We start from the raw sequence: 15744 nt of genomic DNA on the forward strand, positions 1-15744 counted from the left end.
ATCATAACAGATATAATGATTATGACGAGGTTGAAAATATTGTGAGAATTATGAAAATGTGACATAGAGATAGGAAGTGAGCACATACTGTTAGACAAATGGTGCCGATAGCCTTGCTGGACTCAAGCTGACCACAAACCTTCAATTTGTAAAAAATGAAATATCTGGGAAGTGAAATGAAGTGAAGTACAATCAAACAAGGTGTGGTTTTATTACTATTTAATCTGATGCAGTAACTGTCATTGATTAAGTATTTGGTATGTGGCAGGTACTCTCTAGGACCTTTGCATATGTTCTCATAATTCATCTTGTAACAATTCTGTGAGGCAGATGCTGCTATCTCCATTTTACAGATGAGAAAACAGGCTCCCAGAGGTTAAGGTAGTTACTCAAGAACACACGATTAGCCACTGGTGAGTGAGAGCCACCAGTGAGAGTGAGGCATGGGAGGTTTCTGCAGGCAAATATTGCAGTACCCAGTACAAAATGCTAAGGCCCCTTGTTCAAAAATTATGCCATATTTTAAAATGGCAACAGCAAAGCACTAAGCCAAGCATGGTGCTTGTGTGAACACACTGGTCTCATCCACACAAAGCTAGCCCCAGCTGAGCTGGGACTCATATGCATGTATGTCTCATCCAAAACCCCAGAGTCCCGACCTCACCTGGCCCACATGCCAGGAAGTGCAGCAGGCGAGGTCTTGCTCCTGACCACCTGTCTCCTGCCGTTACCCTCCCTTGCCTGTCCTTCAGCCCTTGCCTTTCCTGTTAGAGCTTCACTTCTTGTTGTGCGATGTAGCAATTTCTGCACCACAAACCCTCATCTCTCATTCCTCCTTGCTGGGAAAGAGTTTTTTGCATCTTTCCTGGCAGTGGCTTTCCCAAAGGAGGGTAGAAAAAACAGGAAGTCACTTGCTGTGCAGAGCAGAGAGAGTGCCGGCTTTGGAGGAAGGATAGGCTTGCAGTGGTAGGAGATGTATTTCAGTACCTTGAGGTACTTTGATTCTCAGCTCTACCACCCAGTCCCCTGTCTCCTCAGGTTAGATACTGCCCTTCCTGAGGCTCATGCTCCTTTTCTGTGTAATGGAAAGGCTGGACCCATAGTCCTTTCCTGTGCAATGGAAGAAATGGACCCAGAGTCCTTTCCTGTCACCTCAGACATCTGATGGGGCTGACAGTCTCCAGCTTGATCTTGGCCCTTGTGGAGAAGACTTCTCTCCCTGGCAGCCTTCTGAGTAGCCCCTGTGTGACCCCTCTGCCCAGGGAGGCTGGGTTTCAGCATGTATCATGGTCAGAGCCCCAGCAGCTCACTCAGGAGCATCCCAGCCTAGCATCTCCTGCCCCAGCCCCGGAGCTGCCCAGGACAGGGTCTGCACATGCTCTAAGCATGGTGCTGCTGCTCCTTGCTGGGGTGCATGGAGGGCCTGAGGCCTGGCTGCCCCAAGGCTGTGTGTCACATGCTCCAAGGCTCATGGCCACTGCAGCACGTGGGGAGACGCAGGAAAACAAATGGGGCCATCAGGGAGACACAGGGCCGGCAGTTCTTCACCTTCATCTTCAGCATATTGAGTCATGTCTTGGCACAATTCAATTTGATTCAAGGGTGGCACCTCTGAGGAATGTTTGAACTTTGCTGATCTGTCCCATCCCAGAGGCATAAGCAAAGATGTAGAGGAATGAAGGCTGTCATGAGCAGGCTGAGAACCCAGGCATCCAGGCCCCTGTGCTGGCTCTTTGCTCTATCCTGACTGTTTCAGAAAAGCTTGCCTTAGGGGAAAGGAAATCTCCATACGTCTTAAAACTGTTTGGGGTTCGGGTGTTGGAAAAGGCTCAGCAATGAGGCTTTTTGGCTGCTGGAAGCAGCCCCGCCTCCTTTACCACCTGGCACCTTGTCCCTGGAAGGGGAGGAAATGGGGGTAGCTTTGCGAATATCTGTTTGCAAGTATCTGTTGGGGGCCCTCACCCAGCTGGGACACCAAGGGAGGTGTTTCCCAATAAATACTTTCCTTAAGAAGGTCTGGGACATTTGAAGGTTTCTTGACAACTTTTTGTTCTATCCTCTGTCCTGCCCACCTCCACTCCAGCTTTCTCTGTACAGTATGCTAGAATGGTGTCATACCAGGCCCTGAGTGATAGGGGATCCTGAAGCTAGGCTAGAAGCATTTGGAGACTAGAGGAAGAATGGGAGGCAGCCAAGGGAGTGGCTGAATCCAAGCATGGCCTCCAAGCAGGGTGCACAGCTTCTGGCTAGTGTTAGGGAGCTGAGCAGCCACCATTAGCAGCTGCCAATGTGACATGCTCACTCTATACCAGACACCACGTAAGGTACTGTCCACCCATCACCTTCTTTAATATCCACCATTACAGCATGAGGCAGATATGATTGCCATCTCTGTTCACTTATCTCCAAGATGATAGTTATGCACCTACTGGGTGCCAGGCACAGGGCTATGTGCTGAGAATGCAGTGGTGAATAAAAGACTGTATCCTGTCTCTGTTACAGTGCAGCATCCAGCTGAGAGCCAGAGAGGAACTGGGTCCCTACAAACCATGGTGGTAGGGAAATACAATGGGCTGTCAGGCTGGAGTCAAGGAGGGCTTGGGAGCAGGGTGGGAGAAGGGCTGGGAGGAAAGCCTGGAGGTCAGGGCTGTGCACCTGCCCAGGTAGTGCTGAGGGCCACTCAGGTCTGCCTTGCCTAGGTATGGGAGCCTGAGATATGGCCTACCTGGGGACCTTCAGATCTCCCATCAGGGAAGTCCTTAAAGGGATCCTTAAAGGGCCTTAAAGGGCCTTTTACCACCTGGCACCTGTCCTTAAAAGGCCCTGTCTTTTGGGTAAGCCTCTGAGCAGTGAGAACACAGGGACCCTGTCCTTCCACCATGGGGAGGTGCTGACATGTCTCAGGATAGGTAAGATTCCCTGAGCCTCCTGTATGGCAATCTGCCCATGGCCTGTGCCTTCAGGTTGTTTATTCATCTGTGGTGCCAGAAGGAAACCAGCTCTCTTAAATAAACCCCCGAGGCAGCAACAGAAAATGAACATGTGTTTGTTCTGTTCTTCCCTGTGTGCCAGGAGACCAGCCTTTTGGGAGCTTGGAGAAGGCTCTTAGTAAGAGGCATGGGAGGTTTCTGCAGGCAAATATTTCTCAACCCTGCAAAGCTTTGAGCCATTAGAACCTGGGCTCATGGGCTTAGCACAAAGAGCAAAGCCAAAGCAAAAGATGGTTCACCAAGTGCGTGGAGGGAGAGTAAAAGCCAAGATTGGAGGACCCACCTCTGCCGTGCCCCCACAAGTTTCTGTGATCTGGACTGAATAAGAATGGTGTTGGCAGTAGTGGCTGAGTGGCCAGTTTTACTGAACCCTAATTGTGTGCCAAACACTATGCTAGGAGCTTGGCATATGTTTAATCTTCGCAACAACCCAATTCCTGGGGATTTACTATGGGGAGACTGAGGAACAGAGAGGTTTCATACCCTGAGGTCCCTCCCTTAGTGGGAGGTGGAGGAGGTCTGATTCAGAGGCACTGATGCTTTCTCTGCTTTTGCCCCAGGATTTGTAGAAGCTGAGGTTATGACAATGTTGATAACATTGGGCCACCTGGGCCTTTGCACAAAATTGTCATGCACACAAATAGCTTCAAACTTTAGGGAGAAGTGAGCTGGGAGCATGTCTCCAAAATGATGTTGTCCAAGTAATGGGCACAGCTTGTGGGTTCCAAGGGTTGGGTGTGAATTCTGTGGGATCAGGCTGCCCCCTCTGATCTCCCTTGCCCTCAGTTGCTTGGGGGAAGGACTTTAGTGACAGCAGGTGCTAGACAGGATCAACTACTGGGGAAGGGAGGGGAGGCTGACAAAAAGTCACCAGGCAGTGTTTTCTGCCAGGAATCCCTCCAGAAAATGAGAAGGAATGTGGTTTTCTTTCAATTGCCCCTCAGGAACCCTCTAGGCTAGAGATAGAAAACTCAGAGACTCATCACGACAGGGAGCTAACATACATGTAACCTCCTATATTAGTCCAATCTCTTGCTGCTAATAAAGACATGCCTGAGACTGGGTAATTCATAAAGAAAAGAGGTTTAATTGACTCACAGTTCCACATGGCTGGGGAGGCCTCACAAACATGGCAGAAGGTGAAGGAGGAGCAAAGTCACGTCTTACATGGCAGCAGGCAAGAGAGCGTGTGCCAGAGAACTCTCATTTATAAAACCGTCAGATCTCATGAGACTTACTCACTGTCATGAGAACAGCATGGGAAAGACCCCACCTGCATGATTCAATTACCTCCCACCAGATCCCTACCATGACACATGGGGATTATGGGAGCTACAATTCAAGATGAGATTTGGGTAGAGACACAGCCAAATCATATCGCCCCCCACGGCATTGCAGTAAATACAGAGTTTATTTGACACAAGGCCAGCCACACCACGTGGGAGACAGAGTTATTCCTCAAATCAATCTCATAGGAGGCTTACAGGTTAGGGCTTTTTCAAAGGCAGTTTGTGGGAAGGGATGGAGATGGCTAGGCAATGGGTGCTTGCTGCTGATTGGTTGGCATGCAGTCATAGAGGTGTGGAAAATGGCCCTCCTATGCACATTGTTGCTTCTGGGTGAGGCCACAGGAGCAGGGTTTGTGGGTCCAGGAGCAGGGCTGGTGAGTTGGTGCCACTGGTGTCAGACATGCAAAAAGCCTGAAAAGATACCTCAAAGGGCCAGTCTTAGGTTTCACAATACTGATTACTCCTGCAGTGATGTTATCGGCAGGAGTAATTGGGGAAGTTTGCATATCTTGTGACCTCCTAAATAATGGCTGGCAATCCTTTATGTCTATACCTTAGCAGAATTCAGGCTCCTCTCCTCCATACCTTAGCAGAATTCAGGCTCCTCTCCTCCCTCTAGCCTGTTGACCTCTCATTACTTTTAGGGAAGGGCGATTATCATTTAAAGTATAAACTAAATGTCTGGCAAAGTTAGCTCAGCCTAAGCCAAGAAATAATCAAGGCAGCTTGAAGGATAAAGTCGAAAGGGGAATGGGCTAGATTAGGTTGCCCCCACTGCCATAATTTTCTCACTGATCTAATTTTTGCAAAGGTAGTTTCATAAGTGAGAAGAGGTGTCTGGGGAAGTGAATCCTCTCCCATTTTTCTTGAGACCACAGCTCTCCTAATCTATGTTTCATTTTTCCTCTTTCAGTTGAAACCTGGACACAGAACATATTTTATCTTCTGCCTCATTCTGCTATTAGAAAAGCAGTAGTTCAAGCCTCATGTGTAAGCTTCAGTGTCTGAGAGGCAGCTGGGAGTGGTGGGGACTGTGGCAAGCTGGGCCCACATCCTGTCCAGGGGAGTGGTCACAACCCCACTTTAACGGACTGTTGCCCTGTGGCCTGAAGTGCTTGGATCCTCCGATTTTTAAGAGAAGGCAAAAAGGTAGATTTTTTCGTGAGATATTTTGGTTGGAATGATCATGTAATTCAATGAAAACCAAACAGAACACCATAGAGCCCAAGGCTGTGTGAATTGCATAGAATGAGGCTGGGGCTGGCTGCAGTCCTGTGGTCTGCGCCCTGGGTCAGGCCCAATCCATGTGTTGACTATGCTCATGTGGGCATTTCTAGGCAGCCTTGGGCAGGGCTTGTGAGACTGATCGGGTTTTGTGGTTCTGCCTCAGGATTGCCAGTCCACTTCCAGGGTGATCCTATGTGATATGAGAGACAGCACTCACATACGGAAGCCAGGTGCCAAGAGGCCTCTGGCTTCTTTGCTCTGGTACATATGACAGGTGGACTGGGGGCCACATTGAGGTGACAGCCCAGCTCAGGTGGCTGGGGGACTGGCAAATATACAGCCAGTGTATATTCAGCCAGCCGCTCCTGATTGTCTCTTAGTAGTGATCCATGGTTGAAAATCTACAAGCTACAGAACATTGAAAGTAGAGGTAGAAAGTGCCCATTCATGCAATTACAACCACTGGTAACACATTAATGTGTTTATTTTTCCATTCTGTATACATAGATTAAAGATTTTAAGAAGCTGTGATCATGCTATATGGACAATTTCATGTCCTGTTTTTAACTCAGCATTATAATAGAAACACTAACCATGTTATTAAAATACCATATAAAATTTTTTTAAGTAGATGAGCAATATTTAAAATGGATGTGCACTAGTCCATCAAATACACACTCATGCACACACACACACAGACACACACACTGAAAGAGTTTATGTAGTATGGTAAAAATTAAGCTTCCAGAATTAGACTACCTGCTTGTAATTCTACTTCCACTGAACCCAAAAAAGGTTAGACAACTCACCTAATGTCACCGAGCCTCAGTTAACTCATCTGCAAAGCAGGCATAACTATAGTAGCTACTTTATAGCTGGGATGCAATGAAATGTATTATACATGAAGACCTCAGCACAATGTCTGGCATATAGAAAATGTGAAATAAATGTTAGTTATCAGTAAATGTATTATTTAACAATCTTCCTAATGGTGAATATTTAGGTTGTTTACAGTTTTTCCTCTTTTAAAAATAGTGGTATGATCAGCGAATATATTCATAAAGAGTTCTCTTTATTTAGGGCTATTTCCCTAAATGTGTGGGCTCTTTGATTCATGAGTGGGTTAAGGGGTGTGGCCATTTTTAACATTCTTGGTACATATTGTGAAATTGTTATCCAGAAGAGCTTTACCAAATCATATAAGCAGTTGCTTACATTTAAAGGGAATTTCCATTTGACACTGACTACCATTGCACAATAACCAGTAGTTATGCCCCATGTAAATGCTTCCAAATTAACAGAGATATTCTCCTGGAGCCTCTGCCACTTGGCAAGCAAGAAGACATTGGCCTGTGTTCAGTTGGATGTGCCTGTGACAGTAAGGCACCTGTGAAAAAACCCTTCCTTTTAAAATCACTGCCCTTTGCATGGGCATGAGCCTAACTAGGTGGCCTGTTGGGCATGAGCCTAACTAGGTGGCCTGTTGGGCATAAGCCTAACTAGGTGGCCTGTTGAGCCTGAGCTAGAAGTCAGGGCTGTGACCCTGCAGACCAGTAGTCCCTTTGCTGCCTGAGCTATGTCCTTCCTAGAAGTTCATGGCTAATGACACTCACTCCTCCCCCATCTGGGAGTGTTTAGATCTGTTTTTCCATTAAAAGACTAATTGATGTGCAGATCACAAAGCCCTCCACATAACAGGAGGTTGGAGTTGGGAGGATCAGGGAAGGACTGAACATTAACTCTGTGCTGACTATCCTAATCATTGCACCAGGCCCAACTGGAGGCAAGGAGATGAGTGTTTGAATTCACTGTGAATTGTTCATTCACAAGCATTTCCTGAGCCCCTGCTTTGAGGCAGACACAGTGGGTAAAGAAGCGCTGGAAGCCACAGCCTTCAGGGTGTCCACAGTCTGGTGGGGAGCCAGATGTGTGCTTCAATGAGAAAGGCCTCATGAAAGTCTTTGGAACCCCTGACTCTGGCTTGGTGGATCAGGAAGCCTCCAGAAAGGAAGAGGCTGTTGATCGGGTTTTTTAGTTCTACGTAGCATTTAGAGATGGGGACATGGGATGGCGAAGTGTTTTAATACTGTGGGAACAACATAGGGGAAGATTTAGTGGCAGGAAAATGTAGGCACATGGTGGGACAAGGGAGCCTTTGGTTAGCACAGACAAGCAATGCAGGGATGGTGGGGGTTTTGGAAGATGCGGAGTAAGTTGGGAAGCGCTTGGATGTCTTCGCTGAGGATAGGCTTAGATTATATTCAGCAGGCAGTGAAGCACTTTGGACACCAGAATGATGCAATCAGAGTGGTGCTGGAGAAGAGAAAACTGGCCTCTGGAAGGGGCAGAAGAGTGGTGGGAATTGTAGAAGTGGGTAGATTGATTTGAAGGCTGTAGCCACAGACCTGGGGCCCTGGGCTTGGGAACAGAGACAGGTGGCAGATGCAGAGGCCCTGATGATATAGAAGCAGCAGGCCGAGCATTAGGCATAAGCAGGAGAGAGGAAAGTGTCAAAAATGACCAAAGACCCAAAGTTGGATGACAATGAGACAAGTGGAACCCCCCCACATAGGGAATTAAGTAGCAAATGAAACATCTAAGACGGTTGTTGGCATGGAGCAGGTAATCAATCAATGCTTACTGTGGCTGCTGCTGGAGGGGCAGACTTGAGTGAGAAGAGGATGAGTTTTGCCTGGTCTGTGTAGTGTGAGGTGCCTGTGAGATTACACCTGGAAGCATCAGGGCTGCAGGTAGAGGCACAAGTGCAATAGGCATAGAAGTGACAGTTGAGGTCATAACATTAGATGCAAACACCAAGCGAGCTGCAAATAAGGCAGAGGATGGCAGCAAAGAGAAGACTTAGTGAAGGAATTTGGGAAGAAGCAGAGAGTTACAGTAACACTAATAACTGCAGTTAAAATTATCAAGCTCATACCATGTATTGAGCTATACCACGTTAATGCCCATTCCATTATCATCACAGCAACCCTATGAAATAGGCCCACTTATCATCTTTATTTTACAGGTAAGAAAACCGAGGCTGAATTACATAATTTGTCCATGCTCACATAACTATCCCTTGGGGAGGTGGGGAATTACCCCAGGCTGTGCAACTCTATGACCCCTAGAAACTGAGTCCTGAGAAATTGGTGTTACTGAAGTAGGAGGAAGGAGCATGTGGAGGGGAAAAATGCTAAAGTTGGGGTGATGATGGGGACAGAGACAGAGGGCAATGGAGAAGGAAAAGGTGTTCATTTCCAAGTAGGGAGAGAAGAAGAAAGAAAGTAAAAATGCAGAGAGATTCTTGAGGGCAAGTGGGAGGAAGTTGAGGGAATTGATGTCAGAAGCCCTGGCTCCATCATACTGAAGACCATCTGGATAGAAAGGAATCAGAGTGGGGCCAGGATTTGAGGTGAAGAAGGTTCTAATTTCTGGACATGCCAAGAGCAGACAAGCTGGGCTGGATGGTAACAGCAGAGAGGGTCAGCCGAGAGGTGGGTCTCAGCCACAAAGCCATCTGAGCCCAAGAATCTGCATGGTGACAAAATAAGGCAAAAACATTTCTCTAGTTTCTGAATCCTCAGAGTTGCCTGGCTGGGAGGTCATCAGCTGTACCTCTGAGGCCCTGAGTGCATCCATTTGTCTCTTTAGCAATATTTTATTGCTACTTTGAAGATGTGTGGCAACCAAGGAAAATATTCTTCTCCAGGCAGGTTGACCTTGGGAAGGAACAGCAGATTTTCCAGGACTTTCCCAGTACAGGGTAGGGGTTATTGATGTTAAGATCCCTGAAGGGACACACAACCCTTAAAGATGAAACCTTATGTAGAAAGGCAGAAACCCTTGGAGCATGAAAAGGGACCCAAAATCCTGAAGACAACCCAGGCCTGTATAGCCTGGGCCTTCTCAAGTAGGCTGTGGGTTGCCAATAGCAAGTGAGAGCTGGAGCAATGGCAGCCCAGGAGTGAAGGGAGGAGGTTTGTGGAGAGGCCAAGCATATGGCCCTGCACTTCCAAAGAAGTCCTTGTTCTGAACGGTTGGACTAGTTTGAACCCTTTGAACAGTTTGTCCTTTTCAAACAGTTGTCCCACATAGTTACCAGACATTAATGATAGTGCATAATACACCATGGTACAAATTACGTACATTGGTGACACGTGGTTTATTTAAAGCAATTGACAACAGCAAGTATTGTCCTGATTTCTGGACTTAACACCAGTATCGGTCATTCTTGGCCCCATGTGGGCAACAGTGATCTCCCATAGTAGACTTGGCTTCAGCTCACAGCTGCCTGCAGTTGGCAGGTCCGGCACTTCCAGAATCCGGAGTCATATAAGGACATGGCAATAAAAATAGGAATAAGAACTATTTGCCTTGAGTAAGGGACATTTGCATGGCATGCATTTCAGTAAAGCACATTTGTCAATATTCCCTTTTCATGTTCATAAAAGCCAAATGAGGTGGACAGGCCACTTATTCTCTGCCTTTCACAGATGATGAGGAAACTAAGACCCAGTGAGATTGAATCTCTTGCATGGGGTTGTACATTAAGTAGCAACTGAACAGGAATGCAAATCCAGGGCTCTTTCTACGAAAGCATCTGCCTATCTTGGGCCTCTCACGTCATGAGGAAACTGCTGGACTCTTAGAAACAGGAACTAGGTAGGAGCTTCCCAGCTGGTACTATCCTGGGAAGTGATCTGAGGGGTCCACCAGGCTGCTCAAGCTCAAACCCAAACTGAGGATGTTACAGCCAGCCTGTCTGCTGGAGGATGTACAGCCATGTTACTGATGCTTCCATCAAATCTAAGCAGTGCTGTAGGTGGGACCGTGATTTTGGAATTTCCTTTAATATCTAAAGCCTCTGACCCAAGGATCAGTCAGGGCCAGACTTTTGATGAATGCCAAGGGTGTGAGTCTTGGGAGTGCTGAGACCTGCCTAAGTCAGGTGCTCCATTGTCCATGGAGTAGATGCTGAGATGTATATGGGACTCGGGCCACAGTGTATGATTCCTGTCATCAGGAAACTCACCGCCACACTAAGGGCAAAACAACACACTCAGAAAACAGTAGCAACAGAGGCAAGCCATACTAGGGGGCACAGCCTCAGGCATGGGCTGTGGGGACCTTTTTCTAAGAGCGCCTTGTTAATATGGAAAATGTGGTCCAACCCATCGAACAGCAGCTGTACTTTTAAGTGTTCGTGGACTAAGAAAACAAATATGTCAAGAAGCTGCCATGGATTACTAATATGTTTAAGTAAAATCTTATTGTGTTACCTGTGATAGTACCCACACATATGAGAAAAATGGGCACATATGTATGTGTGAGACATTGTAGGAATTCTGTCAATGCATAATGCTTATGGATTGTGGGGTGCCTTGAAATGACTCCCACTGGCTGAGCCTTACTGGACATAGAACCCTCGTGAAAACCCGCACATCCCTGACTAGTGACCCATAGGGCCTCATTTGTGGATGGCTGATTTGTCGAGGATTTTCTGTAGAAAGTGGCCTCTTGAGAAATTATGCTGTGTTCCCTGTCCCACCACCCACATACTCACATACCCACACAGCAGAGGAGGCTGGGAGCACTTTCCCTTCCAGAGAGTGGCCAGGCCTTTGTGCTCCTGAGGGCCAGCCCTGCTCCCCTCAGTGGCCAGCCATTGTGTTTCTGCTGGCCTTACTGTTTCCAAGGTCATGGCCCATTGAAGACATTGAATAGCATTGACTGAGAAAGGAAAATAAATGGAACATCTTTGTGTTTGTGTCTGAGGAAGGCACAGTGACTTTCTGTGGCTGGGTCCCTGGGTTCTGGAAAAGGGGCAATAGTGTTAGAGCTGGTGTCTCCAGTCCGTGTCCAGCCCAGCTCAGCCCTTCTGAAGTCGGATGTCCCCTAAGAGATGGCTGTATTGGTACCTGTTAGGATTGGCCAAATCTGGACCTACAACCACCACACCCCAAAATAAAACACCCTGAAGAGGCATCTACCTCTAAGGGACCTCCCAGGCCAAACAGGAGGCCAGCAGTAAGGCACTAGCACTTCACAGAGAGCTGCAGAGCCAGATAGCCATGGCCTGTGGCTTTAGGTGTGCTGGCCGGGACTGAGCTGGACAAGGCAGGAGGCCTGGGCCCTCCTCCACTTCCTAGGGCAGTGGGTTGCTATTTTCATTGACTTTGAACATCTTGCTAGTCTTGGTTACATAGGTGCAGGGGGCCTGAGATAGCCCTAACTGAAGTTGGGGAAATGAAGGAAACCACATGCATCCTGAGTTTTTGAGGTACATAATCTATATCTATCCTAATAAAAGGTAGTATGCCCTTGATCTAGAGAGGCAGCAGTTTTTGAGGTACATAATCCATATCTATCCTAATAAAAGGTAGTATGCCCTTGATCTAGAGAGGCAGCAAAAGTTGGTCTCAAATGCAAAGCATTCATGATTTTAAAAAGATCAAAATTTGATTAATGTTTTAATCCTCATTACAGAATAAAAAATTCTAATTAGAGAAATTAGGTACACTTCGCTTGAGAAGGAAATATATCTAATGCCAATCCTTTCGCATATACATGTACACCCTGAAGGTTCAGAAACAATGGGCTGGGAGTTGGCAGTTTCCTGTGAGCTGTGTCCTGGTCCGGCACCTCGTAGTCTTCCTCAGGTTCCTTGGACAAAGGACGTGCAAGTCCAGAGATCTCAGTTGTGCATATTTCCAAGACTGACTTTCCAGTAACTTTTCAAATCAGCTTTTAAGAGTCATCAAAATTGGGTTTTCACAAACTAAAATTGGTCCCATGGTATCAGAGTACCAAGAACTCCGATCCAGTGTTTTCCTGAGGCTATCTGCTGAGGCTCCTGGCAACCCCCCGGCTCTGCCACCCCCACAAGCCAGAGAGCACTTAGCACCACATGGGCCACTGGCGGAGATTTCTGCTGTTTTCCAGAAGAAGGCTCTTCTGTTTATTCATCAGCAGGGCTATCTTATACTAGTCATAGTTTTCTATGGCTCCTACTCTTGCTGTTGAATTGAAAATCAGTATTACTATAAGTGCATCATCATGTTAGGTTTGTTGGACTTTGGGCCTCACCAATGGTGGTGGTGTGGTGCGAAGCATTTTTATCTCAGGTATATTTATGCTTAGAATTATAATAACTACCTTTGATGACATTCTGCTCTGTGGACCCAATATGAATCATCCATACCACTATTGGTAGTGCTAGTGCTGATGGACTTGTAAGTTACAACCACTGCCCCAGAGAAAGGTTGCTTCTCAATGAGTGACACCTCATGATATCACAGAGTTCTTTTACCTTGAAAATCAGGAGAGGATAGTTAGGCTGTGGAATCACTGCTCTCCCTAACTGGGCTGTAAACAAAACAGTTTATTTCAAACATAAGAAGTCACTTCCATTGTAGAGTGTGATGACATAGGTGAATGCAATTGTAAAAACTCATCAATCGTGCACTTGAAAGCTTTACCTTTTATTGAATACAAAGTATAGCTCAATTAAAAGACAAACTGACAAAAAACAAAAATAAGAGGCCAGAGGAGGAGAACAGGGGCTTTTGAGAATGAGACTTAAGAATGGGGAGGAGGTCCAGCCAAGAAAGCATGACCACAATGTAATAAGGAAATGTCAGACAAACCCCGAATCAGGAAAGCTCTATTAACAAGCAGAGGGGTTGTGTACTCTTAAAAAATGTCAGTGTCACAAGAAACAAAGAAAGGCTATGGAAATGTTCCAGATTGAAGCACTGGATCCTGTCCTGGAGGGGAAAATGCTATAAAGGGCATGCATGAAGATCAAATGACAATTTGATTATAGATGGTAGATTAAAGTATTGTCAAAGTAGCTATATGAAACTGGTAATTGTGCTATAGTTATATAAGACAATATCTCCATTCTTAGGAAATATTTTTCAACATATTTAGGAGTAAAGACTCTTCAAGTATGTAACTCACCCAGAAATAGTTTAGAAAATGAAGTTATGTATGAATGTGTAAAAATACATCTATGTGTATACACACACACACACACACACACACACACACACACACATTCCCTATTGCTTACCTTGGGAAGAAAAGAAGAAAAAGGATAAGTTTGGGTCTTGTTGCCAAAGTCAGTTCAAGGTTTGACAGGTGTTTTTGCAACATCTGCACCTCCAAGCAGACACAATGCTACCAGAATCCCCTCTTTCAATCAATAACTCCTGAAAGCCACATCATACCCATAGCTGATTCATGAAAACCTTGACTCCTGGTCAGGTCACTGTTACCTGGAAATGAATGGGGCTTAGGCAAAGTTTAGACACTGGGACAATTACATCGATTCAGTTGAATTGAACACACACGAGTGAGAAGGGAGGGAAGTGAAGAGAGTGGGAGAGAGAACCCACAAACAATAAGCAAATGAGCTTATTTGCTTATTGTTAGCAATAGATAAATCTGGGTAAATGGTATGTATGGGCATTCTTTATACTATTTTGCTTTTTATACTTCTTTTGCAAATTTGGAATTATTTCCAAATAAAAAGTTTTTTTCAAAAAAAATATTGGGAATGAAGGAGCTAGAAAGAATTCCAAGAGCTTCACAGTATAAACTTGGGTCAGTTTGGAGCTGTGTCAGTATCCTGGTGATGGGAGTCACCATGATAATTATACTGCACTAACAGCCATAAATGGGTAATTCCAAAGCAATAAAAGCTAGATTGGTTATGTGGCAAACCTGCGAGAATGAGAGAGAATTTCCTTATTGCTTACTCTGCAGGGAAAAGGAAAACAGTACAGGATTTTTGTTGACAAGGCCAGTTGGAGGTTTGGTGAGTGTTTTCCTAACATCTGTACTTTCAAACAAGCAGAATGTTATCAAGATCCTCTCCCTCAATCAGTAACTCCTGAAAGCCACTATTTACCCGTAGTTGCTTCATGAAAACCTTGACTCCTGGGTCAAGTCAGTTTTGCCTGGAGATGAAAGCAGTTCAGGCAAAATTTATACATTGGGACAATGACATCTATTCTGTCTAATGGCAGAATTTCTCCAGATGAACCAGGCAGTAGCACCATGGGTCTGGAAGAGGAAGGGGTGCCTAGTGATCTCTCAGTGGGCTTTCAAAGGCCATCATGTCTGATCTTGCTCAGAGGGGTCTTGTGCCCCCAAAGGTGGCTACCACCCCGGCTCACCTCCTATGGGATCCACTGTGGAAGAAGTTGGCTCCATCTCCTGCCCACACTGAAGTTGGCCTAATGGATATGGCAGGGGTTTACTCCCTTCCCCACTGGAAGATGGAAAATACAGCATGGGTTTGTTCAAGCACACTTCCCAGGCATGCAGAAACCACCCCCTCAACCTCACCTGCTTCTGGGATGAGTTAAAGTACAGATTACACTTTATTCTCCAATCTCTAGACTGTGGAGTCATGAAGCTGAATGCTTCTAACCTTTCCTCTGATAAAGATGGACTGTTTGGGGGACTTGGACATTGACCTATATGATGAAAGCTGTCTGCCTGTTTACCAGCATGTGTAAAATCAAATTGGAACACTGTACAGAGAATTAAACTCAGGTGGCAAAATAGGCTTGTGGTTGCAGACACACTTTATTCTATTTCTTTCCTGGTCATGTCACATTATGTTATTTCCTGGAGAAGGGAAAGTCAAGAACAAGAGCCTACTTTATCTGCACTGGGTCTGGAAGTTCTGTCTGGTCATGAGTCAAAGCCTCATAGTAGAGAAGGATCCATAGCAGAGGAGGGTCCGTAGCAGAGAAGACAAGCATCAGAGTGGGAGATGGGTAGCAAATGAGAGAGAGGCAGAGTCTCAGCTGGCTATGTGCACCCCTAGAAGAAGCTGGAGACAAACAACCCCTGAGCTGCCAGCATAGACTACTGAGGTTAGACAAGAAGATAGCAGCCCTGGGTCGCAGGATTTGAGGGGCCAAGAGCCCCAGTGCTGCCCTACAACTGTTTAGGGCACAGCCTGGCCAGGGCTGGAGTGAGTCATTGAGAATATACCCAGCTCTCCAACCTGTGGGTCCTGCCACCAATTCATGTCAGCAACCTTGGTCTCAGTTGATAACGTTTTAAGCCCCTACAATGTTCAAATCACCATGCTGAACACTGTACATGTATTACCTTATTTGCACTCATGACAAGCTCCCCCTCTTTTAACATATGGAAATGGGCTGAAAATGCTGCCCTGCCAAGGTAAATTTTGAATTATTTCCAAATAATTTTAATAA

At 46.0% G+C, this 15744-nt stretch overlaps 1 protein-coding gene across 7 annotated transcripts in view; it reads left to right on the plus strand.

Annotated features, from left to right (window-relative positions):
* The window catches only part of SLC25A48 (solute carrier family 25 member 48), a 55427-nt gene that overhangs the window by 20447 nt on the left and 19236 nt on the right, over positions 1-15744 (plus strand). The window lies entirely within an intron of this gene.

This window comes from Gorilla gorilla, chromosome 4 (genome assembly GCF_029281585.2).
Source record: "Gorilla gorilla gorilla isolate KB3781 chromosome 4, NHGRI_mGorGor1-v2.1_pri, whole genome shotgun sequence".
Taxonomy (NCBI): domain Eukaryota; kingdom Metazoa; phylum Chordata; class Mammalia; order Primates; family Hominidae; genus Gorilla; species Gorilla gorilla.